The sequence below is a fragment of the Balaenoptera musculus genome, chromosome 19, assembly GCF_009873245.2.
Source record: "Balaenoptera musculus isolate JJ_BM4_2016_0621 chromosome 19, mBalMus1.pri.v3, whole genome shotgun sequence".
Lineage (NCBI taxonomy): Eukaryota > Metazoa > Chordata > Mammalia > Artiodactyla > Balaenopteridae > Balaenoptera > Balaenoptera musculus.
The window spans coordinates 13,696,631-13,720,543 of record NC_045803.1 but is presented as its reverse complement, the minus strand read 5'-3'; the positions used below and the strand labels follow the sequence as shown (position 1 = coordinate 13,720,543).

The 23,913-nt window shown below is 41.0% G+C and overlaps 1 protein-coding gene across 1 annotated transcript in view; it reads left to right on the top strand.

The window, feature by feature from the left end:
- Nucleotides 1–23,913, top strand: part of LOC118885452 (placental protein 13-like) — a 36,054-nt gene that overhangs the window by 452 nt on the left and 11,689 nt on the right. The gene's annotated exons all lie outside the window — the stretch shown is intronic.

The window sequence follows — 23,913 nt, the reverse complement described above, 5'->3', positions numbered from 1 at the left end:
TCTCTTTACCTCTGTCCTCCCGCTCTTTCATCTTCCTTCTTCTCCCAGCCTCCCTCCCTTCCATTTCTTTCTCCCCACCCCTTGCCTTTCGTCTTAAGTCTAAGTCTCTGGCAGGCTCCTCTGCCTACCCGACTGTTGTAACGTCCCAAACTTTCAGCCCAGACTGTTTCTAATTTCTAGGGGAATTGTCTTCCAGACTCCCTTGTAATGCCACCTCTCTGCTTGGGTCCGTTTCTGGACTTCTGCTCTTTTCTTTCCCCTTCCTCTTCTTCTCTTTCCCCTTCCCCTTCCCTTTCTCCTTTCTTCTTCTTCTTCTTTCTTCTTCACTGTGTGGCATGCAGGATCCTAGTTCCCTGACTAGGGATCGAACCCCGTGCCCCCTGTAGTGGAAGCCTGGAGTCTTAACCACTGAACCGCCGGGGAAGTCCCACGTCTGTTCTTTCCTATTAATTTATGTGCTTATCTGCACCAATACAAATCGTTTTACTATAATTATATCAAACATTTTAATACATGACTTATTGACATTGGATGAGGCTGAATCCTCCCTCCTAGTTCTTCAAGATTGTCTTAGCTCTCCTTGGACTTTTACACTGTGTGTGAATTTTTGAGTCAGTTTGAGAATTTCTTTAAAATCTTATTGGGATTTTGCTTAGAAATTCATGACTTCTTAGATTAATTAAGGGAAGAACTGGAGTCTTTAAAATGGATTCTTCTCCTGCATTAATGTGATGTATGTATGTATCCACTTATTAAGGTTTTCTATTACATTATAAAAGTTTTATAGTTTTCTTTCTAATTGTTTTTAGATGTAGATAGTGAAACTGTAACTAAAAACAATGAATGAGAAATTCAAAATGGAGTTTACTTGGGAAAGTGAGCAAGTAGAGGCAGTGGGGAGGGACACCGAGGGAAATTCACAGGTGTTACCTGTGTTACCAGGGTTCTTGGTCTCCTTAATCAATAGAAATCGACAAGAGGCCAGACAAATTCAGGCAAGGCTTTTACCGGGGCTCCTGCTGCAGCAGGAGGGAGTGAAAACAAATTAACAGTTTCTCTGGCTGGCTCTCTGAGGGGGTGGTGAGCTGGTTCCTTTTATGGGGGTGAGGGTAAGGGTGGGTGGGTGCAGGGGTTAGGCCAGAGGCTTGGCGTAGGCCACCCCCTTGGTGGTGCTGGGTGGGTTTTTGGTCTTTTTGTATCTTGTTGTCCACAATTTGCCTCAACTGTGCAGCACGAAGTTATTTTTAGTCCCTTATAGTTTCTTTGTATTTTACTGCTCTAGGAGATGTTTGTCCAGGTGCAAGCACTGCAGCAAAGGGTCTCAGGTCCCAGCCTGTCTCACAGGTACTAATGTTTTTATTTCTGAAGCTTGGTGGTGGGTACATGACTATTTTGTGTGTTTTTTAAAAAATTTTAATTATTCTAGTTTGTTATAAGTTTTATGTGCATGATACATTTCACAGTTTAAACAAATCTCGCATGCCTTTTATTGGATTGAATTTTAGGAACGTTAAGCATTTAGTTGCTGTTGTGAATAGGCTGTTTATTGCAAAAGGACTCTCACGCTGCTCTTGAAGAATGCTGATGGTTCCCATGTTGTTTTGTCCAGTAACTTTGCTGAATGTTTGTAAGTTCTAACAGACTTTAAAAAATAGTTTCTTTGCCAATTGCAAATAATTTGAGCATTCTCTCTTTTTTCTTGGTCAGTATACCTAATGGTTTGTCAGTTTTGTTAATCTTTTCAAGGAACCAACTTTTGGTTTTTGATTTTGTCTATTGTTTTTCTCCTCTCTATTTATTTCTGTTGTAATCTTTATGATTTCCTTCTGCTTGTTTTGGGTTTAGTTCGCTCTTCTAGTTTCTTAAGGTGGAAGGTTAGGTTATTTATTAGAAAATTTTCGTTTTTGTTAATATAGGTATTTACAACTATAAATTTCCCTGCGAACACTGCTTTTTCTGCATCTCGTAAGTTTAGGTATGTTGTGATTTTGTTTTCATTTATCTCAAAATATTTTAAAATTTCTCTTATGATTTCTTCCTTGACCAGTTGGTTATTTATTTTTTGTGTAGACTTTTAATTAATTAATTAATTAATTTTTGGCTGTGTTGGGTCTTCATTTCTGTGCGAGGGCTTTCTCTAGTTGCGGCGAGCGGGGGCCACTCTTCATCGCGGTGCGCGGGCCTCTCACTATCGCGGCCTCTCTTGTTGCGGAGCACAGGCTCCAGACGCGCAGGCTCAGTAATTGTGGCTCACGGGCCCAGTTGCTCCGCGGCATGTGGGATCCCCCCAGACCAGGGCTCGAACCTGTGTCCCCTGCATTGGCAGGCAGATTCTCAACCACTGCGCCACCAGGGAAGCCCCAGTTGGTTATTTAGGAGTGTGTTGTTTAATTTCCACATATTTGGGAATTTCCCAAATTTCCTTCTGTTATTGATTTCTAATTTAATTCCGTTGTGCTCAACATACTTTGTATGATTTCAGTGCTTTAAAAATTTTGAGAATTGTTTTATGGCCTAACATGGTCTATCCTGGAGAATGATCATGTGCACTTGAGAAAAATCTGCATTCTACTGTTGTTGGGTGATCTGTGGATTTCTGTAAGGACTAGTTGGTTTATAGTGTTGTGCAAGTCTTATATTTCCTTGGTTATCTGTCTAGTTGTTCTATCCATTATTGAAAGTGGAGTATTGAAGTCTCTATTATTGTTGAATTGTCTCCATTCAGGTCTGTTTTTTGCTTCATGTATTTTGGGGCTCTGTTGTTAGGTGCTTATATGTTTGTTATATCTTCTTGATGAAATGACCCCTTTTAAAATGTCATTCTTTGTCTCTAGTAATAATTTTTTTAAAAATAAATTTATTTATTTATTTGTTTTTATTTTTGGCTGCATTAGGTCTTTGTTGCTGCACACAGGCCTTCTCTAGTTGTGGCGAGTGGGGGCTACTCTTTGTTGTGGTCACAGGCTTCTCATTGCGGTGGCCTCTTGTTGCGGAGCACGAGCTCTAGGTGCGTGGGCCTCAGTAGTTGTGGCACGCAGGCTCAGCAGTTGTGGGTCATTGGCTTAGTTGCTCCGTGGCATGTGGGATCTTCCTGGACCAGGGCTCAAACCTGTGTCCCCTGTATTGACAGGCAGATTCTTAACCACTGTGCCACCAGGGAAGTGCAAGGGCTCCTTTTTAAAAAACTGTACACAATTTTCTGTATCCATATTGGTTTGTCCCTTATTTTCTTTCCCATTTAGAAATAAGCAGCTTGAGGACCACATTACTTTTATTCCCCTTAGCAAAATGCATTTCCATTCCTCATACCTTCTTTTACTGAAAACACACATTCTTACTTTCCTTGCATACTGAAATGTTTCCCTTATTATTTCTAGTAGCTTCAATTTTACATTACAGTTTTAACTCTTAAAAACCTTAATGTCGAAATTAGAACACTCCCTGACACCATACACAAAAATAAACTCAAAATGGATTAAAGACCTAAGTGTAAGGCCAGACACTATCAAACTCTTAGAGGAAAACATAGGAAGAACACTCTATGACATAAATCACAGCAAGATCCTTGTTGACCCAGCTCCCAGAGAAATGGAAATAAAAACACAAATAAACAAATGGGACCTAATGAAACTTAAAAGCTTTTGCACAGCAAAGGAAACCATAAACAAGACGAAAAGGCAACCCTCAGAATGGGAGAAAATATTTGCAAATGAAGCAACTGACAAAGGATTAACCTCCAAGATTTACAAGCAGCTCATGCAGCTCAGTAACAAAAAAACAAACCACCCAATCCAAAAATGGGCAGAAGACCTAAATAGACATTTCTCCAAAGAAGATATACAGATGGCCAACAGACACATGAAAGAATGCTCAACATCATTAATCATTAGAGAAATGCAAATCAAAACTACAATGAGGTATCACCTCACACCGGTCAGAATGGCCATCATCAAAAAATCTATAAACAATAAATGCTGGAGAGGGTGTGGAGAAAAGGGAACCCTCTTGCACTGTTGGTGGGAATGTAAATTGATACAGCCACTATGGAGAACAGTATGGAGGTTCCTTAAAAAACTAAAAATAGAACTACCATACGACCCAGCAATCCCACTACTGGGCATATACCCTGAGAAAACCATAATTCAAAAAGAGTCATGTACCAAAATGTTCATTGCAGCTCTATTTACAATAGCCAGGACATGGAAGCAACCTAAGTGTCCATCATCAGATGAATGGATAAAGAAGATGTGGCATACATATACAATGGAATATTACTCAGCCATAAAAAGAAACGAAATGGAGGTATTTGTAGTGAGGTGGATGGAGTTAGAGTCTGTCATACAGAGTGAGGTAAATCAGAAAAAGAAAAACAAATACAGTATGCTAACACATATATATGGAATGTAAGGGGGAAAAAAAAAAAAAGGTCATGAAGAACCTAGTGGCAAGACGGGAATAAAGACACAGACCTACTAGAGAATGGACTTGAGGATATGGGCAGGGGGAGGGGTAAGATGTGACAGGGTGAGAGAGTGGCATGGACATATATACACTACCAAACGTAAAATAGATAGCTAGTGGGAAGCAGCCGCATAGCACAGGGAGATCAGCTTGGTGCTTTGTGTCCACCTAGACGGGTGGGATAGGGAGGGTGGGAGGGAGGGAGATGCAAGAGGGAAGAGATATGGGAACATATGTATATGTATAACTGCTTCACTTTGTTATAAAGCAGAAACTAACACACCATTGTAAAGCAATTACACTCCAATAAAAATGTTAAAAAAAAAAAAACCTTAATGTCTAATGAAAACCAAAAAGCAAGCAATTGTGAACATATTAACATTTCCTGATTGGCAAATTTATGAACATATTGTATTACCTCTAGAAACATGTATCTTTTCATCCCATAATCTCTTTCCTCAGTGCGGTACTGATAAATGTGTGTCTAATAAATGCAACATCTTTCGTTTTTCTCTCATAAGTAGACAAATGTAGTAAACTTAGACCTGTTTAGGAATTAATATTGCAGTATTTTATCCTATTTGAAATGATCTGGATATTCAGTGAATTCCCATTACTTAATTTAGCAAAACTCTAAAGTTTGAAGTTACCACCACCACCAACAAAAGTCTGGAGAGACTATTTCTAAGTAGACGTTCCTAAAGTATAATTATTCCCAAAGAGTTCACCCCAAAACTCTTATCTTATTTACATTTAACTTACTTAAAAATTTCATCATATCCAGTTACTTTCCTTGTTGACAAATTTTATAACAGGAATATCTTATTGATTTTCAGTAAACCTAGGTATAATAAAAGTGTCATACTTAATATTGATGACCCTAAAGACATGTCTATATTAATTCAACCAACAAGCTTAAACTATCTTCAATACCAGACATTAACTTAATACTAAATATTTCCCAGCTCATGTGAACTTGAAATGCATTTAGGTTAGTTTCTTTTATATTTTTGAGAATTTATATAAGTGCTTAATTGCCTTTAAGCCAAAAAAATAGAGGTCATTTACAAATTAATTTTGATATAATACCATCCAAAGGTAAAGACATATATCTATAATGTACACAGACGTACATTCATATAGACACGGAGATCTCATAGTTTTCCTGGTTCAGTGTTTTTTTTTTAAAAAGATTTTTTTTTTGATGTGGACCATTTTTAAAGCCTTTATTGAATTTTGTTACAGTATTGTTTCTGTTTTATGTTTTGGGGTGTTTTTTTTTTTTTTTTGGCCACAAGGCATGTGAGATCTTAGCTCCCCGACCAGGGATTGAACCCACAACCCCTGCATTAGAAGGCAAAGTCTTAACCACTGGACTACTAGAGAAGTCTCCTGCTTCAGTTTTTAAAAAGCCTCTTTTACCTTTTTTTTCTTCAGTCTCAGGAATTGGAGATGGTCAAATAAGATGAGTTCCTGAGAGCCCTGGTAGAATATTTACATCTCAGAGGCACAGGAAGAGAAATGCAAGTTCCTCCTAGAAGCCAAGTTTTTTTAACTGCATATGCAAAAACCAGTTTTAGAACATCAGAAGGGCCCCATGTTGGCCATTTTAAGGGCAAGATTTCCTTTAGTTTGCATATAGCCAATTTAGTTTAAACAAATAACAGTAATAGATAATAATAGACGTCACTCGTTCACATTCACAGGCCTCATTTTCAGATGAACTTATTGGCTCTGAATCACACCCATGACCAAATTTAAGCTATCAGATTCCAGGAGTATCTAGACCACATTCAAATTACCAGGACTCTCTAACGCAGGTCAAAACCAGGGTCCTCTAACAAAGGTCAATACCAGGAGTGTCTCTGAGAATGATTAATCCTTTCACTTCCTTTCTCTCCTACCAGTGGGGTCCCCCTGCAACAGGACCTCCTAATGAGGGTCAAAACCAGGGCCCTGACGAAATAAAATTTATATTTAAAGGCAGAAGAAAATGTAAACATGAACGGTGTGCGTTTGGGCCTCTTCCCTCTCTCTCTAATGTGCAGTGTGCATCTGCAGTACAAATTAATCAGAGCTTGTCAAAGATGGGAGCGCCTACTGGACTGGAAAGAGTTTTTTCCCCTTTATTCTGATGCTAGCAGTGTAACTTCTTAAAAGAATAGCATTCTTTCCCATCTTGGTAGGGGGTCATGGTGACTTGTTGCTTGCTTTGTAAGTGTTTACCTAGACTGTGTATCCTTGGTGAACTTTATGTAAAATATCAATATGCCATTTTGATGTACTATCCTTTGTTTAGAAAATATGTATGAGTGTGCCTTCAACTTCTAACAGGTGGAACAGTTCTGAGTGCTTTCTGAGAGTCTGACTCCTGGGTTGTAATTCTCAGTTTGGCTTGAGAGAAGTCCTTGCACCCCTTACAAAAGACTTTTAAATTAAATTTCCATTGACGTATTCTTGGAATAGTTGGCAGGATATTAGAGATACCCACCAGAGGACACCTAGAGCCTACCCTGAACAGGTGCTTGGTACCAGCTTGGTGCCCTTTCAGCTCCACCCACTTCCTGGTATTCCTCAGGTGCTTTGCTGATTTCTCCTTATATCCAGACATCATTGCTTTAAATGGTGTCCTGAATTTTATTTGAGCTGTTTTACTTGGGACTTGGAGTAAACTGGGTTGGCTGGCCTTTGTAAAAATTTGGCTTATATTGGAAAGATTTTATAGATATTTTCTGAACAAACTGTTCGCTAGTGAAATTAGAGACTGAGCCTGCACAGCTCCTAAGGGACTTTTGCTCCTTCCGGGACAGGGCATTCTCAGGTGACTGAGAACTTGGCAGAGGTGTCTAAGGATCAGTCCTTGTGATGTGCAGCCATCCCACAGGGGATCCTTCTACAATCACTAAGTAAATTCTGCTTGCTGGAGATGCATGATGGGCTGATCACCTAGAGCTCCAAGCAGCCACAGCAGTTTTAGCCTGTCAGAGGGAGAAACTGAGACAGGTAAGAGAGTCAAACCCTCCCAAGGGTAAGTCCTTGGGGAAATAGACTCAGAAGTAGCACACATTTAATTCATCACACCGCCCTCAGAAAGTTGTTCAGATCATATCCAAATTAGGCTGTGAAATTAATAATGGGAAACTGTGCTCAAAGGCCAAAGTGCTCCATGATGAACCGCCACTACTGGAACTCTGCCTGGCTTCTCGTACAGCTGGAAGGAAGCCAGTGCTTGTAAGCACTTCTCTTAACTCTTAAATGGCCAGGATGGAGCCCTTTAGACATTCCAAAACTGTAGAGAAAGTCAGGTTGATAAAACATTTTTTCAAAATTTTGAGCCTGAGAGGAGGCGATGTGGACACTCCATCATCTTTGACCCTCCTCGTAGGTGCACGTCATTTTGCTCATGTGTGATGTTAATGTCCTGCTTTGGGTCAAGGGAAAATTGACTTTAGCTCTCCTAAGCACAAAGGAACGTGTGCTTTAATCCAGGAAACTGACTTTAACTCTCCGGAGTGGTTAATCCCTTTCCCAGGCTAACTAAACCTAGCCAATCAATTCATCAGTCATTCAACATGTTCTCTGAGACCTCCCTGGGGGCCCAGCATGCACTGGACACTATGGAAGAGAGACGGGTATGAATTCATTCTTGCATTCAAACTGGGGAGTCCACGCCACATTTGAGCCACAGGGCACCGAGCTCCCCATTTTCCCACATGCCTTCATGGGGCCTTTCCACGTGCTGGTCCTTCAGCCTGAAATACCTCCTCCCACTCGCACTTCATCGGTCAGGAGTCTTCCCCATCCTGAAGGCCCAAAACGTGATACTGTGCTCCTTATCAGGCTTCTAAGTGTTCAAAATAAATAATAATAATAAACAAACAAACAAACAAAAAACAAACAAAAAAATTTTTTTGCGCCTGCGAGAGCAAAAGTCTTCCTAGGAGAAAACTTAAAGTTATAACTCTTATCATGTTCTTGAAATGTAAACACAGCCCACATCACCTGAGACTGCAGCCTTGGCTGAATTAGTATAATCTAAAATTGAAAGAAAAAAAGGTAAAAGAGGACTTTTTAACTCAAGCAGGAAAACCATGAGATCTCTCTGTTTTTATCTGGTTGTCTGTCTGTCTGTACATTGTAAATATAACATGCCCCTACCTCCAGATGGTGTGATTAAAATTAATTTGTAAAAGAGCTTTATTTAATTGACTTAAACATTGGTACTTACAGTAAAATATTTCTAAATGTAACAAACTATCCCAAGTTTTTAAAGTATCATGTTGATCTAGGATTAATCTTTTTTTTAAAATTTTTATTGGATAGGATTAATCTTTAATGAATGAAAACAAGTTTAGGGACTTCCCTGGTAGTCCAGTGGTTAAGACTCTGTGCTCCCAATGCAGGGGGCCCGGGTTTGCTAGTATCAGTGTGTCATTTTGATGTGTGATCCTTTGTTTCAAAAATGTATAAGGCTGTGCCTTCAACTTCTAACTAGTGGAACGTTTCTCAGAGCCTTCAGAGAGCCTGTCTTCCAGTTTATAGTCCTTAGTTTTATTCAAATAAGTTCCCTTTGTTTTCCCCTTAACTTGATTGTTTATTGAATTTTCCTTGACATCCCCTAATGAGGGTTAAAACCAGGACCCCCTAAGAAGGGTCAAAACCAGGTCCCCCTAATTACGGCCAAAACTACAAGATTTGGACTTATGGACTTATGCAGTGACACAGACACTCAAGATAAAAGCCAAACCAATTCCAAAAGGTTCACTTTGATACAGTAACGTTAAAAGCCTATACATAGGGAATTTCATCCCATTTTCTTCCCTTTTATAATACGGGAAGAAAGTGAAATGTTGAAAGAAAGAAATGTTGAAAGTGAAAGATAGTGTTATAGTCTAAGGTGCCCTTAAGGGGCTATCATTCCTCACAGCCTAAGGGATATTGGGGCCATGCAGTGTTATAATGGAATATAATTTCCATTCTTTTCATGGGAGCATAGCTGAAGATCTCCCAGTTTTGCAAACTGTACCATAGGGGACTATAAGATGGAATAGAGCTCTGGTTTTCCATTATTCTTTCACGTGGACATATTACCAGAAACAGACGGGCAGACCAGTATCTGACAGCTTTTCAGGGTCACAATTCCCTAGCACAAGGAAGTTTCCTGCCTGCTGTTCCAGATGGGGGTTCAGATGAGCCTTGGTCTAAAAGGGAGTTTCCCAATTACCACTCAGGTGGTGCCGGATGGCCAAGAAGGGAAAATCCTATTAAAGCGGTGCGCCACTCAAAAGCACATGACCAAGTCCTATGCATCACCCCCTCAAAAAGAAAATTCCAATTAAGGCAATCCAGTAAGGAAGAATACCCTGGTGTTGTCACACATGAGGTTCTGCCACTTACCAGAGACATCTTACAGACCAAGGCCAGAGCCTTGTTTCCCTCACAAAAATAAAAAAACACCATGGGCCAATGGTGCCTGGTTGGTGGCAAGCACTCAGGGCTGTTCCTTAGACAGAAGTGCTCAGGCAACCACTGGTCAGGGGCCAGTGTGCCATTGGCTGTCCCTTCGTGATCACCAAAATTGCTACCAACTGGGATCTGCCCACCCACCAGGAAGCAAAGCCACCTTACTGACACCAGGTTGTGGTGAAGGAAAGTACAGCATTTATTGCAGGTGCCAAGCAAGAATGGGCAGCTTATGCTCAAAAGACTCGAATCCCCACCCCCTAGGACTTTCAAGGAAGGGTTTTTAAAGGCAACATTTGGGGTGAAGGCTGCATGGAGCATGATTTTCTTCTGATTGGTTGGTGGTGAAGTAACAGGGTGATGTTTCAGGAATCTTAATCATCAATCTTCTGGTTCCAACCAGTCTGGGGTCTACTTGCTTGTGGTCTGCATGGAGTCACCATCCTCTGCCTGAGTCAGGGTCTTAGTTTCTGCAGAACAGCTCAGAGATATGCATCAAATTGTTATGTGTATCACGAAGAGGATCTGGGACTCTGTTTTATCTCTGAACCGTTGTTTAAGGCATCATTATTTTTCTTGCTCAACTGCTCCTCCTTTGTTTCCACGTTCCCTCACTTCCCCAATTAGCAACTGCTTGAGTCTGCTCTTTGGAACTCAGGGAAGGCCTAGGAGACTAAAGCCCTTTTCTATGAACAAGAAATGGTGGACATGAAGGGGCTTTTGTACCTGGGACGGCCCTGCAGGGTCCTGCTTGGTTTCAACACCCCGTTTTCTTTGATACTCCTCAATCCTGAGGAGAACAGGGGTGGAACAAGAAAAGGAATAAAGTTTTTTTTTTTAAATTAATTAATTAATTAATTTATTTTTGGCTGTGTTGGGTCTTAGTTTCTGTGCGAGGGCTTTCTCTAGTTGCGACGAGCGGGGGCCACTCTTCATCGCGGTGTGCGGACCTCTCACTGTCGTGGCCTCTCTTGTTGCGGAGCACAGGCTCCAGACGCGCAGGCTCAGTAGTTGTGGCTCACGGGCCCAGTTGCTCCGCGGCATGTGGGATCCTCCCAGACCAGGGCTCGAACCTGTGTCCCCTGCATTGGCAGGCAGACTCTCAACCACTGCGCCACCAGGGAAGCCCCAGCTGAGAGTATTTTTTTAAAGAAAAACTTTTATCGGAAAAAATTATGAATTCTCAAGAAGTTGCAAAGGTGGTATAGTGAGGTCCCATGTACCATCACCTAGTTTTTTCCAGTTGGTTACATCTTACATAATTATAGTCCAATGTCAAAGCCAGGGATTTTACATTGGTACCATGTATATATGTAGTTGTATGTCATTTTATGAGAAATGTAGGTATTTATGTATCCAGAACCACAATCAAGATACAAAATTATTCCAACACCAAGAAGATGGACCTCATGCTAGCAATATCTAACACTTCTACCTGACCACCGTCTATAACCCATGACCACCCCCAATCTATTTTTTATCTCTAGAACTTTAAAATATTGAGGATGTTATACAAATGCAATTATACATTATGTGACCTTTTAAGGTTTTTTTTTTTACTCAGGATAATGCTCTTGAAATCTCTTCATTTCTTATCTCACTGGTTGTTCCGTCTCAGTGTCCTTCACTGCTCCGTCTTTTTCTTTTATTTATTTATTTATTTATTTTTTATATTTGGCTGCGTTGGGTCTTCGTTGCTGTGGGCGGGCTTTCTCTAGTTGTGGCGAGCGGGGGCTACTCTGTGTGGGCTCTAGAGCGCAGGCTCAGAAGTTGTAGTGCACAGGCTTAGTTGCTCTGTGGCATGTGGGATCTTTCTGGACCAGGACTCGAACCCGTGTCCCCTGCATTGGCAGGCGGATTCTTAACCACTGCGCCACCAGAGCAGCCTGCCCCCTTTTTTTCTTTTGGGTCCTTGATCTGAACAACCCAGTGCTGATCCTTTTTTTTTTTTTTTTTTTTTAGCTGCACTCACTCCCTTGGTGATCTCAAACTTTCAGAGTTTTAAATGCCATCTACATATTAAAATTTAAAATTTTATATCTCCAACCATACCTCTCTTCCAAATTCATGCATTGAACTCTTTATACTTGAATGTGCAATAGGCATCTCAACCTCAAAATGCCCAAAGTTGAGTTTCTGATCTTCCTCCCAAATTGTTCCACACACAGTTTTGCCCATCTCAGTGTATGACTTCTTCAGTAGTCCAGTGAGAAGATCCTAGTAGTCTTTCTTGATTTCTCATTTTTAAATTTTTTATTGAGGTAACACTGGTTTATAACATAAGTTGCATGTGTGCAACATTATATTTCCGCTTCTGTATACCCTACAGCGTGCTCACCACCAAAAATTTAGTTTCTGTCCATCACCATATAGTTGACCCACTTTACCCATTTTGCCCTCACCCTCACCCCTTCCTTTCTGGTAACCACTATTCTGTTTTCTGTATCTATGTGTTTGTTCTTGTTTGGTTTGTTTATATATTTTGTTGTTGTTGTTTGATTTTTATATTCCACATATGAGTGAAATCACATGATATTTGTCTTTCTCAATCTGACTTATTTCACTTAGTATAATACCCTCAAAGTCCATCCATGTTGTTGCAAATGGCAAGATTTCATCTTTTTTATGACAGAGTAGTATTTCATTGTATATATATCCCACATCTTTTTTTTTTTAAGGTTTTTTTTAATGTGGACCATTTTTAAAGTCTTTATTGAATTTGTTACAATATTGCTTCTGTTTTTTATGTTTTGATCTTTTGGCCATGAGGCATGTGGGATCTTAGCTCCCCAACCAGGGATCAAATCTGCACCCCTGCACTGGAAGACGAAGTCTTTTTTTTTTTTTTTTAATAAATTTCTACTCTTTATTTATTTATTTATTTATTTATTTATGGCTGTGTTGGGTCTTCATTTCCGTGCCAGGGCTTTCTCTAGTTGCGGCAAGTGGGGGCCACTCTTCTTCATCGCGGTGCACGGGCCTCTCACTATCGCGGCCTCTCCCGTTGCGGAGCACAGGCTCCAGACGCGCAGGCTCAGTAATTGTGGCCCACAGGCCCAGTTGCTCTGCAGCATGTGGGATCCTCCCAGACCAGGACTCGAACCCGTGTCCCCTGCATCGGCAGGCAGACTGTCAACCACTGCGCCACCAGGGAAGCCCTGGAAGACGAAGTCTTAACCATTGGACTGCCGGGGAAGTCCCACCACATCTTCTTTATCCATTCATCCAATGATGGGCACTTACCGTTTCCGTATCTTGCTATTGTACATAATGCTTTGATGAACATAGGGGTGCATGTATCTTTTTGAATTAGTGTTTTTGTATTCTTTGGATACATAGCCTAAAATGGGATAGCTGGATCATATGTTAGTTCTATTCTCAATTTTTTGAGGAATCTCCGTACTGTTTTCCACAGTGGTTATACCAATTTACACTCCCAGCAACAGTGTATAAGGGTTCCCTTTTTTACACATCCTTGCTTACACATGTTATTTCTTGCCTTTTTGTTAAAAGCCATTCTAACAAGCATGAGGTGATATCTCATTGTGGTTTTGATTTGCATTTCCCTAATAATTTGTGATGTTAAACATCTTTTCATGTGCCCATTGGCTATCTGGATGTCTTCTTTGGAAAAATGTCTATTCAGCTTCTGTCCGCTTTTTAATCGGGTTGTTTGTTTTCTTGCTGTTGTTGAGTTGTAGGAGTTCTTTATATACTTTGGATATTAACCCCTTACCAGATATATCATTTGCAAATATCTTTTCCCATTTGGTAGGTTATCTTTTAATTTTGTTGATGGTTTCCTTTACTATGCAGAAGCTTTTTAGTTTGATGTAGTTCCATTTGTTTATTTTTGCTTTTGTTTCCCTCGTGTCAGGTGACATATCTAGAAAGATATTGCTAAGGCAGTTGTCAATCAGTGTACTGCCTATGTTTTCTTCTAGGAGTGTTATGGTTTCAGGTCTTAGAGTCAAATATTTAATCGATTTTGAGTTGATTTTTGTGTATGGTATGAGGTAATGGTTTCTTTTCTTTTTTTTTTTTGCACGTGGCTGTTCAATTTTTCCAACGTTTGTTGAAGAGAGTATCCTTTCTCCATTGTATGTTCTTTGCTCCTTTGTCATAAATTCATTATCCATATATGTGTGGATTCTTCTTGGGCTCTCAATTCTGTTCCATTGATTATGTATCTGTTTTTCTGCCAATACCATGTGGTTTTGATTACCATGTTTATCTGCCAATACCATGGCTTTTTAATATAGTTTGAAACCAGAGAGTATGATCTTCACTTTTGTTCCTTTTTCTCAGGATTGCTTTGGCTTTTGGGGTCTTTTGTGGATCCATATAAATTTTAGAATTTTTTGTTCTATTTGTAAAAAATGTCTTTGAGGTTTTGATAGGGATTGCATTGAGTATGTAAATTGTATAGGTAATATGGACATTTTAACAATGTTATTTCTTCCAATCCATGAACATGGGCTATGTTTCCATTTATTTGTGTCTTGTTCAATTTCTTTCAATGTCGTATAGTTTCAGCATACAGGTCTTTCACCTCCTTGGTTGAATTTATTCCTGTGTATTTTATTCTCTTGGTTGTGATTGTAAAGGCAATTGCTTTCTCTCTTTCTTTCTTTCTTTCTTTTTTGGCCATGCTGCATGGCATTGAACTCGGCCCCCCTGCAATGGAAGTGTGGTGTCCTAACCCACTGGACTGCCAGGGAATTCCCTGCAATTTCTTTTTTAATTTCTCTTTCTGCTAGCTCATTTTTAGCATATAGAAATGCAACATATTTTTGTCTGTTGATTTTGTACCCTGCAGCTTTACTGTATTCATTTATAATTTCTAATAATTTTTGATGGAGTCGTTAGGGTTTTCTGTACATAAAATCATGACATCCAAAAATAGTGTCAGGGACTTCCCTGGTGGTCCAGTGGTTAAAAATCTGCCTTCCAGGGGCCTTCCCTGGTGGCGCAGTGGTTGAGAATCTGCCTGCCAATGCAGGGGACACAGGTTCGAGCCCTGGTCTGGGAAGATCCCACATGCCGCGGAGCAACTAAGCCCGTGTGCCACAACTACTGAGCCTGCACGTCTGGAGCCTGTGCTCCACAAAAAAAGAGGCCGCGATAGTGAGAGGCCCGTGCACCGCGATGAAGAGTGGCCCCCGCTTGCCGCAACTAGAGAAAGCCCTCGCACAGAAATGAAGACCCAACACAGCCAAAAATAAATAGATAAATAATAATTTAAAAAAAAAAATCTGCCTTCCAATGCTCGGGACGCGGGTTCGATCCCTGGTTGGGGAACTAAGATCCCACATACTGTGAGGCAACTAAGCCTGCGTGCTGCAACTACTACTGAGCCCGCGCACTCTGGAGCCCGTGCGCCACAGCTAGGGAGAAGCCCACACACTGCAACTAGGGAGAAAGCCCGCGTGTCGCAACGAAAGATCCTGTATGCCACAATGAAGATCCTACATGCTGCAACTAAGACTTGATGCAGCCAAATAAATAAATAACTAATTAATTAATTTAAAAAACCCAAACCAAAACAAAAAACCAAAAACCAAACAACAAAAAACAAAACAAAAATAGTGTCAGTTTTCTTTTTTCCTTTCCAATTTGGATGCCTTTTTTTCTTTGCTTTGCCTAATTGCTCTGGCTAGGACTTCCAATATTATGTATAATAGGAGTGGCAGAGTGGGCATCTTTGTCTTGTTCCTGATTTTAGGGAGATAGCTTTCCTTGAGCATGATGTTTGCTGTGGGTTTTTCATATGTGGCTTTTACTATTTTGAGATACGTTTCTTCTATACCCAATTTATTGAGAGTTTTTATCATTATTGGGGGTTGAATCTTGGCAAATACTTTTCTGTATCGAGATGATCACATGGTTTTTATCCTTTATTTTTTTAATGTGGTGTATCACATTTATTGATATCTGGATGTTGAACCAATCTTGCATACCTGGAATACAGCCCACTTGACCATGGTGTATGATCCTGAAACATGTTGGTCTATTCAGCTTGCTAATATTTTGTTGAGGATTTTTTTTTTGGCTGTACCACATGGCTTATGGGATCTTAGTTCCCCAACCAGGGATTGAACCCGGGCCCTGGCAGTGAAAGCGCTGGGTCCTAATCACTGGACTGCCAGGGAATTCCCTTGTTGAGGATCTTTACATCTATGTTCATAAGAAATAATGGCCTGAATTTTTTTTGGTGTGTGTTGTCTTTGTCTGGTTTTGGTATCAGGGTAACGTTGGGCAAAAAAAAGTGAGTTAGGAAGCGTTCTCTCCTCTTCATAATTTAGAAGAGTTTGAGAGGGATAGGTATTAAATTCGCTATCAATTAGATTGCAGTATTCCTTGACTTTAAGTTTGGTTTCTGGAGAATTGGCATTTTCTTTTTGTGGTACAGTGTTACCATGGTTCTTCATGGTGCTTGATGAATTGTTGTTCTGCCGGTGCCTTTGAAGTAACAAACACTCTTCCTCTTGATTCTATCAATTCAACAAGTTAGAAATTAGAGGCTTTTCCAGTAGGTGGTGCTATAGCACAAGTTTTTGGTTTCTCTTGCCTGCGATGCCTCTGGCTGTAGTCAGCACTTTCCACCTTCCACTGTCTGTGTCAGAGGTGAGGCTCCATGCCCTGATTATGACTTCTTGTGCCTCCAAGGTTCTTGGTGCCTTGCAGATGCCAGTGTCATTGGTTTCAGTGCCTGGGACACTGGGATGGTGAGCTCTTTTGGGGTGGTGAACGCATAGCCTCTATCACTGTGAGGGGAGGGAGAGGATGAATGGGGAGCCTCTGCCATGTCCAGTGTTGTAAGGCTTGCAGGCTTCACTGCTGTGGGTGGGAGACTCTTTACTGAACTCCACAATTCTACCAACTCCATTTCTACAAGCCTCATCCAGGTCCCCATCACTGCTCTCCAGGATTACTGTAATAGCCTTATGAATAGTCTTTCTTATTTTGTCCAGGTCCACCTACAGCCTGTTTTTCACACAGCAGCAGAGGAAATCCTTTTAAAACATAAATGAGGGCTTCCCTGGTGGCGCAGTGGTTAAGAATCTGCCTGCCAATGCAGGTGACACGGGTTCGAGCCCTGGTCCGGGAGGATCCCACATGCCGTGGAGCAACTAAGCCCGTGCGCCACAACTACTGAGCCTGCGCTCTAGAGCCTGCGAGCCACAACTACTGAGCCCACGAGCCACAACTACTGAAGCCCACGCGCCTAGAGCCTTGCTCCGCAACAAGAGAAGCCACCGCAATGAGAAGCCCGCGCACTGCAACGAAGAGTAGCCCCTGCTCGCTGCAACTAGAAAAAAGCCCACGTGCAGCAACGAAGACCTAATGCAGCCAAAAATAAATAAATAAATAAATTTATAAAAAACCAAAAAAACATAAATGAGACCAGATCCCTCTCCTCTACCTTGGGCTCCCATCTCACTTAAAGCAAACGTCCTGTGATCTACTTTTCCATATCCTGAGTTCAAGTCCTGCCTCTCTCCCCCTTTACTCCAGTCACACTGTCATCCTTGCTGTTCCTCAAAACTTCAAGTTGTCTTCTCACATTGTGGTCCATATTGGTAGCCGATCTCTCTGACTGGAAGTTCTTCCCCAAGATACACATGGCTCTTTTATTGACCTTCTCCAAGCTTTTGCTCAAATTTCGTCTCCTCAGTGAGGACTACCTTAACTAGCCTGTTTCAAATTAAGCCCTCTGTGGACTGCTCTGTTCCATTACCAACATCTTTTCTTGTTAAGTGTTTTTTAAAATTTATTTTATTTATGTTATTTTTGGCTGTGTTGGGTCTTCATTGCTGCGTGCGGGCTTTCTCTAGTTGCAGCGAGTGGGGGCTACTCTTCGTTTCAGTGCAAGGGCTTCTCATTGCTGTGGTTTCTCTTGTTGCGGAGCATGGGCTCAGTAGTTGTGGCACGTGGGCTCTAGGGTGTGCAGGCTTCAGTAGTTGTGGCGCACGGGCTTAGTTGCTCTGTGACATGTGGGATCTTCCCAGACCAGGGCTCAAACCCGTGTCCCCCGCATTGCATTGGCAGGCGGATTCTTACCCACTGCGCCACCAGGGAAGCCCACGTGTGACACTTTTATTGTACCTAAGTTTACTGAAAGTCAATAAGAGCTTACTATTTCTGTTACAAAATTTGTCAGCAAGGAAAGTAACTGGATATGATGAAAGTTTTAAGTAAGTTAAATATAAATGAGATAAGAGTTTTGGGGTGAACTCTTTGGGAATAATTATGTTTTAGGAATGCCTCCTTAGAAATAGTCTCTCCAGATTTTTTTTTTGTGTGGTAACTTGAAACTTTAGAGTTTTGCTAAATTAAGTTAAATGATGGAAATTCACTGAATATCCAGATCATTTTAAATAAGATAAAATACTGAAACATTAGTTGATTAACAGGTCTAAGTTTACCTACTTTTGTCTACTTATGAGAGAAAAACTAAAGATACTTGAGTTTATTAGACACACATTTTGTACCACATTGAGGAAAGAAATAATGCTATGAGAAGATGTACATTTCTGGAGGTTATAGAATATATTCATAAGTTTGCCAAACAAGAAACGCTAGTATATTCACAACTGCTTGCCTTTTGGCTTTCACTAGACATTAAGGTTGGTTTTTTTAAATTTAATATTTATTTATTTATTTGGCTGTGCCATGTCTCAGTTGTGGCACGCGGGATCTTCGTTGCGGCATGCGAGATCTAGTTCCCTGACCAGGGATCAAACCTGGGCCCCCTGCATTGGGAGCATGGAGTCTTAACTGCTGGACCACCAGGGAAGTCCCCACATTAAGGTTTTTAAGAGTTAAAAACGTATTGTATAATTGGAGTTACTAGAAATAATAAGGGAATCATTTCAGTATGCAATAAAGTCAGGATGTGTGTTTTCAGTAAAAGAAGGTATGAGAAATGGAAATGCATTTTGTTAAGGGGAAAATAATTGTAATTTGGTCCTAAAGCTGGTTATTTCTAAATGGGAAAGAAAATAAGGGACAAACCAATATGGATACAGAAAGTTGTGGAAGGTTTGTAAAAAAGGAACCCTGAAGCATCTCTGAGAGAGATGTTAAACTCACTAGGATTATTTTGAATGTTAAATCACATGGGAAACATTGTCCAGTGAGAGACAAGCCTTCTTAGGCTATACTTATGGTAAATGTTATTAATATTAATATAAATATTCTAGAAATTATATGAAATTTCTTTAAAAACCTGGTATGTGATCTGGGGGGACCTTCAAGATGGTGAAGGAGTAAGACGTGGAGATCACCTTCCTCCCCACAAATACATAAAAAATACATATACATGTGGAACAACTCCTACAGAACACCTACTGAATGCTAGCAGAAGACCTCAGACTTCCTGAAGGCAAGAAAATCCCCACGTACTTGGGTAGGGCAAAAGAAGAAAGAAAAACAGAGACAAAGGAATAGGGACGGGACCTGCACCTTTGGAAGGGAGCTGTGAAGGAGGGAAAGTTTCCGCACACTGGGAAGCCCCTTCACTGGCGGAGATGGGGGGTGGGCAGGGGGGAAGCTTCGGAGCCACGGAGGAGAGCGCAGCAACAAGGGTGCAGAGGGCAAAGCGGAGAGATTCCCGCACAGAGGATCGGTGCCGACCAGCACTCACCAACCCGAGAGGCTTGTCTGCTCACCTGCCGGGGTGGGCGGGGGCTGGGAGCTGAGGCTCGGGCTTCTGGGCTTCGGAGGTCAGACCCCAGGGAGAGGACTGCGGTTGGTTGTCTGAACACAGCCTGAAGGGGGCTAGTGTGCCACAGCTAGCCGGGAGGGAGTCTGGAAAAAAGTCTAGACCTGCCTAAGAGGCAAGAGACCATTGTTTCGGGGTGCGCAAGGAGAGGGGATTCCTTCCCTGTCTGTCCACAGAAGGCAGAGCACTGCCTAAATGAGCTCCAGAGATGGGGGTGAGCCACGGCTATCAGCTCGGACACCAGAGACGGGTATGAAACGCTAATGCTGCTGCTGCCGCCACCAAGAATCCTGTGTGCAAGCCCAGGTCACTATCCACACGTTCCCCCTCCCCGGGGAGCCTGTGCAGCCCGCCACTGCCAGGGTCCCGTGATCCAGGGACAGCTCCCCCAGGAGAACACACAGCGCGCCTCAGGCTGTTGCAACGTCATGCTGGCCTCTGCCCCCGCAGGCTCACCCCGCATTCCAATTACATCTACCGTACCCCTCCTTCCACCTGGCGTGAGTGAGCCAGAGGCCCCTAATCAGCCGCTGCTTTAACCCCATCCTCTCTGGGCGGGAACAGAAGCCTGAGAGCAACCTACACGCAGAGGTGAGGCCAAAGCCAAAGCTGGACCCCGGGAGCTGTGCGAACAAACAAGAGAAAGGGAAATCTCTCCCAGCAGCCTCAGGAGCAGCAAATTAAATCCCCACAATCAACTTGAGGTACCCTGCATCTGTGGAATACCTGAATAGACAACGAATCAACCCAAAATTGAGGCGGTGGACTTTGGGAGCAACTGTAGACTTGGGGTTTGCTGTCTGCGACTGACTTGTTTCTGATTTTTATGTTTATCTTAGTATAGTTTTTAGTGTTTGTTGTCATTGGTGGATTTGTTTATTGGTTTGGTTGCTCTCTTCTTTTTTTTTAATTACTTTTGAATTTTTTTATTTTAATAATTAAAAAAATTTTAATTTTAATTATTTTATTTATTTACTGTTAATTAATTAATTTTTTCTTTCCTTTTTTCTTCCTTTTCTTCTGAGTCGTGTGGCTGACAGGGTCTTGGTGCTCTGGCCTGGTGTCAGGCCTGAACCTCTGAGGTGGGAGAGCTGAGTTCAGGACATTGGACCAACAGAGACCTCCTGGCCCCACGTAATATCAGTCGGCGAGAGCTCTCCCAGAGATCTCCGTCTCAACACTAAGACCCAGGTCCATCCAACAGCCAGCCAGCTCCATTGCTGGATGCCCCATGCCAAACAACTAGCAAGACAGGAACACAACCCCACCCATTAGCAGAGAGGCTGCCTAAAATCATACTAAGTTCACAGACACCCCAAAACACACCACTGGACGCAGCCCTGCCCACCAGAAAGACAAGATCCAGCCCCACCCACCAGAACACAGGCACCAGTCCCCTCCACCAGGAAGCCTACACAAGCCACTGAACCAACCTTACCCACTGGGGGTAGACACCAAAAACAACGGGAACTACGAACCTACAGCCTGTGAAAAGGAGACCCCAAACACAGTAAGTTAAGCAAAATGAGAAACAGAGAAATATGCAGCAGATGAAGGAGCAAGGTAAAAACCCACCAGACCAAACAAATGAAAAGGAAATAGGCAGTCTACCTGAAAAAGAATTCAGAGTAATGATAGTAAAGATGATCCAAAATTTTGGAAATAGAATGGAGAAAATACAAGAAACGTTTAACGAGGACCTAGAAGAACTAAAGAGCAAACAAACAATGATGAACAACACAATAAGTGAAATTAAAAATTCTCTAGACGGAATCAATAGCAGAATAACTGAGGCAGAAGAAAGGATAAGTGACCTGGAAGATAAAATAGTGGAAATAACTACCACAGAGCAGAATAAAGAAAAAAGAATGAAAAGAATTGAGGACAGTCACAGAGACCTCTGGGACAACATTAAACGCACCAACATTCGAATTACAGGGGTCCCAGAAGAAGAAGAGAAAAAGAAAGGGTCTGTGAGAATATTTGAAGAGATTATAGTTGAAAACTTCCCTAACATGGGAAAGGAAATAGTCAATCAAGTACAGGAAGTGCACAGAGTCCCATACAGGATAAATCCAAGGAGAAACACGCCAAGACACATATTAATCAAACTATCAAAAATTAAATACAAAGAAAAAATATTAAAAGCAGCAAGGGAAAAGCAACAAATAACATGCAAGGGAATCCCCATAAGTTTAATAGCTGATCTTTCAGCAGAAACTGTGCAAGCCAGAAGGGAGTGGCAGGACATATTTAAAGTGATGAAGAGGAAAAACCTACAACCAAGATTACTCTACCCAGCAAGGAGTCATTCAGATTCGACAGAGAAATTAAAACCTTTACAGACAAGCAAAAGTTAAGAGAATTCAGCACCACCAAACCACCTTTACAACAAATGCTAAAGGAACTTCTCTAGGCAGGAAACACAAGAGAAGGAAAAAACCTACAAAAACAAATCCAAAACAATTAATAAAATGGTAATAGGAACATACATATCGATAATTACCTTAAATGTAAATGGGTTAAAGGCTCCAACCAAAAGACATAGACTGGCTGAATGGATACAAAAACAAGACCCATATATATGCTGCCTACAAGAAACCCACTTTAGACCTAGGGACACATAACAGACTGAAAGTGAGGGGATGGAAAAAGATATTCCATCCAAATGGAAATCAAAAGAAAGCTGGAGTAGCAATTCTCATATCAGACAAAATAGACTTTAAAACAAAGACCATTACAAGAGACAAAGAAGGACACTACATAATGATCAAGGGATCAATCCAAGAAGAAGATATAACAATTGTAAATATTTATGCACCCAACATAGGAGCACCTCAATACATAAGGCAAATGCTAACAGCCATAAAAGGGGAAATTGACAGTAACACAATCATAGTAGGGGACTTCAACACCCCACTTTCACCAATGGACAGATCATCCAAAATGAAAATAAATAAGGAAACACAAACTTTAAATGGCACATTAAACAAGGTGGACTTAATTGATACTTATAGGACATTCCATCCAAAAACAACAGAATACACTTTCCTCTCGAGTGCTAATGGAACATTCTCCAGGATAGATCATATCTTGGGTCACAAATCAAGCCTTGGTAAATTTAAGAAAATTGAAATTGTATCAAGTATCTTTTCTGACTGCAACGCTATGAGACGAGATAGCAATTACAGGAAAAAAAACTGTAAAAAATACAAACAGGTGGAGGCTAAACAATACACTGCTAAATAACCAAGAGATCACTGAAGAAATCAAAGAGGAAATCAAAAAATACCTGGAAACAAATGACAATGAAAACATGACAATCTAAAACCTATGGGATGCAGCAAAAGCAGTTCTAAGAGGGAAGTTTATAGCAATACAATCCTACCTCAAGAAACAAGAAAAATCTGAAACAACCTAACCTTACACCTAAAGCAATTAGAGAAGAAGAACAACAACAAAACCCCCAAAGTTAGCAGAAAGAAAGAAATCATAAAGATCAGATCAGAAATCAATGAAAAAGAAATGAAGGAAACAGTAGCAAAGATCAGTAAAACTAAAAGCTGGTTCTTTGAGAAGATAAACAAAATTGATAAACCATTAGCCATACTCATCAAGAAAAAAAGGGAGAAGACTCAAATCAACAGAATTAGAAATGAAAAAAGAGAAGTAACAACTGACACTGCAGAAATACAAAGGATCATGAGAGACCACCTCAAGCAACTCTGTGCCAATAAAATGGAAAACCTGGAAGAAATGGACAAATTCCTAGAAAAGTACAACCTTCCAAGACTGAACCAGGAAGAAATAGAATACATAAACAGACCAATCACAAGCACTGAAATTGAAACTATGATGAAAATTCTTCCAACAAACAAAAGCCCAGGACCAGACGGCTTGACAGGCAAATTCTATCAAACATTTAGAGAAGAGCTAACACCTATCCTTCTTAAACTCTTCCAGAATATAGCAGAGGGAGGAACACTCCCAAACTCATTCTACGAGGCCACAATCACCCTGATACCAAAACCAAAGATGTCACAAAAAGAGAAAACTACAGACCAATATCACTGATGAACACAGATGCAAAAATCCTCAACAAAATACTAACAGCTAGAATCCAACAGCACATTAAAAGAATCATACACCATGATCAAGTGGGGTTTATCCCAGGAATGCAAAGATTCTTCAATATATGCAAATCAATCAATGTGATACCCTGTATTAACAAACTGAAGGATAAAAACCATATGATAATCTGA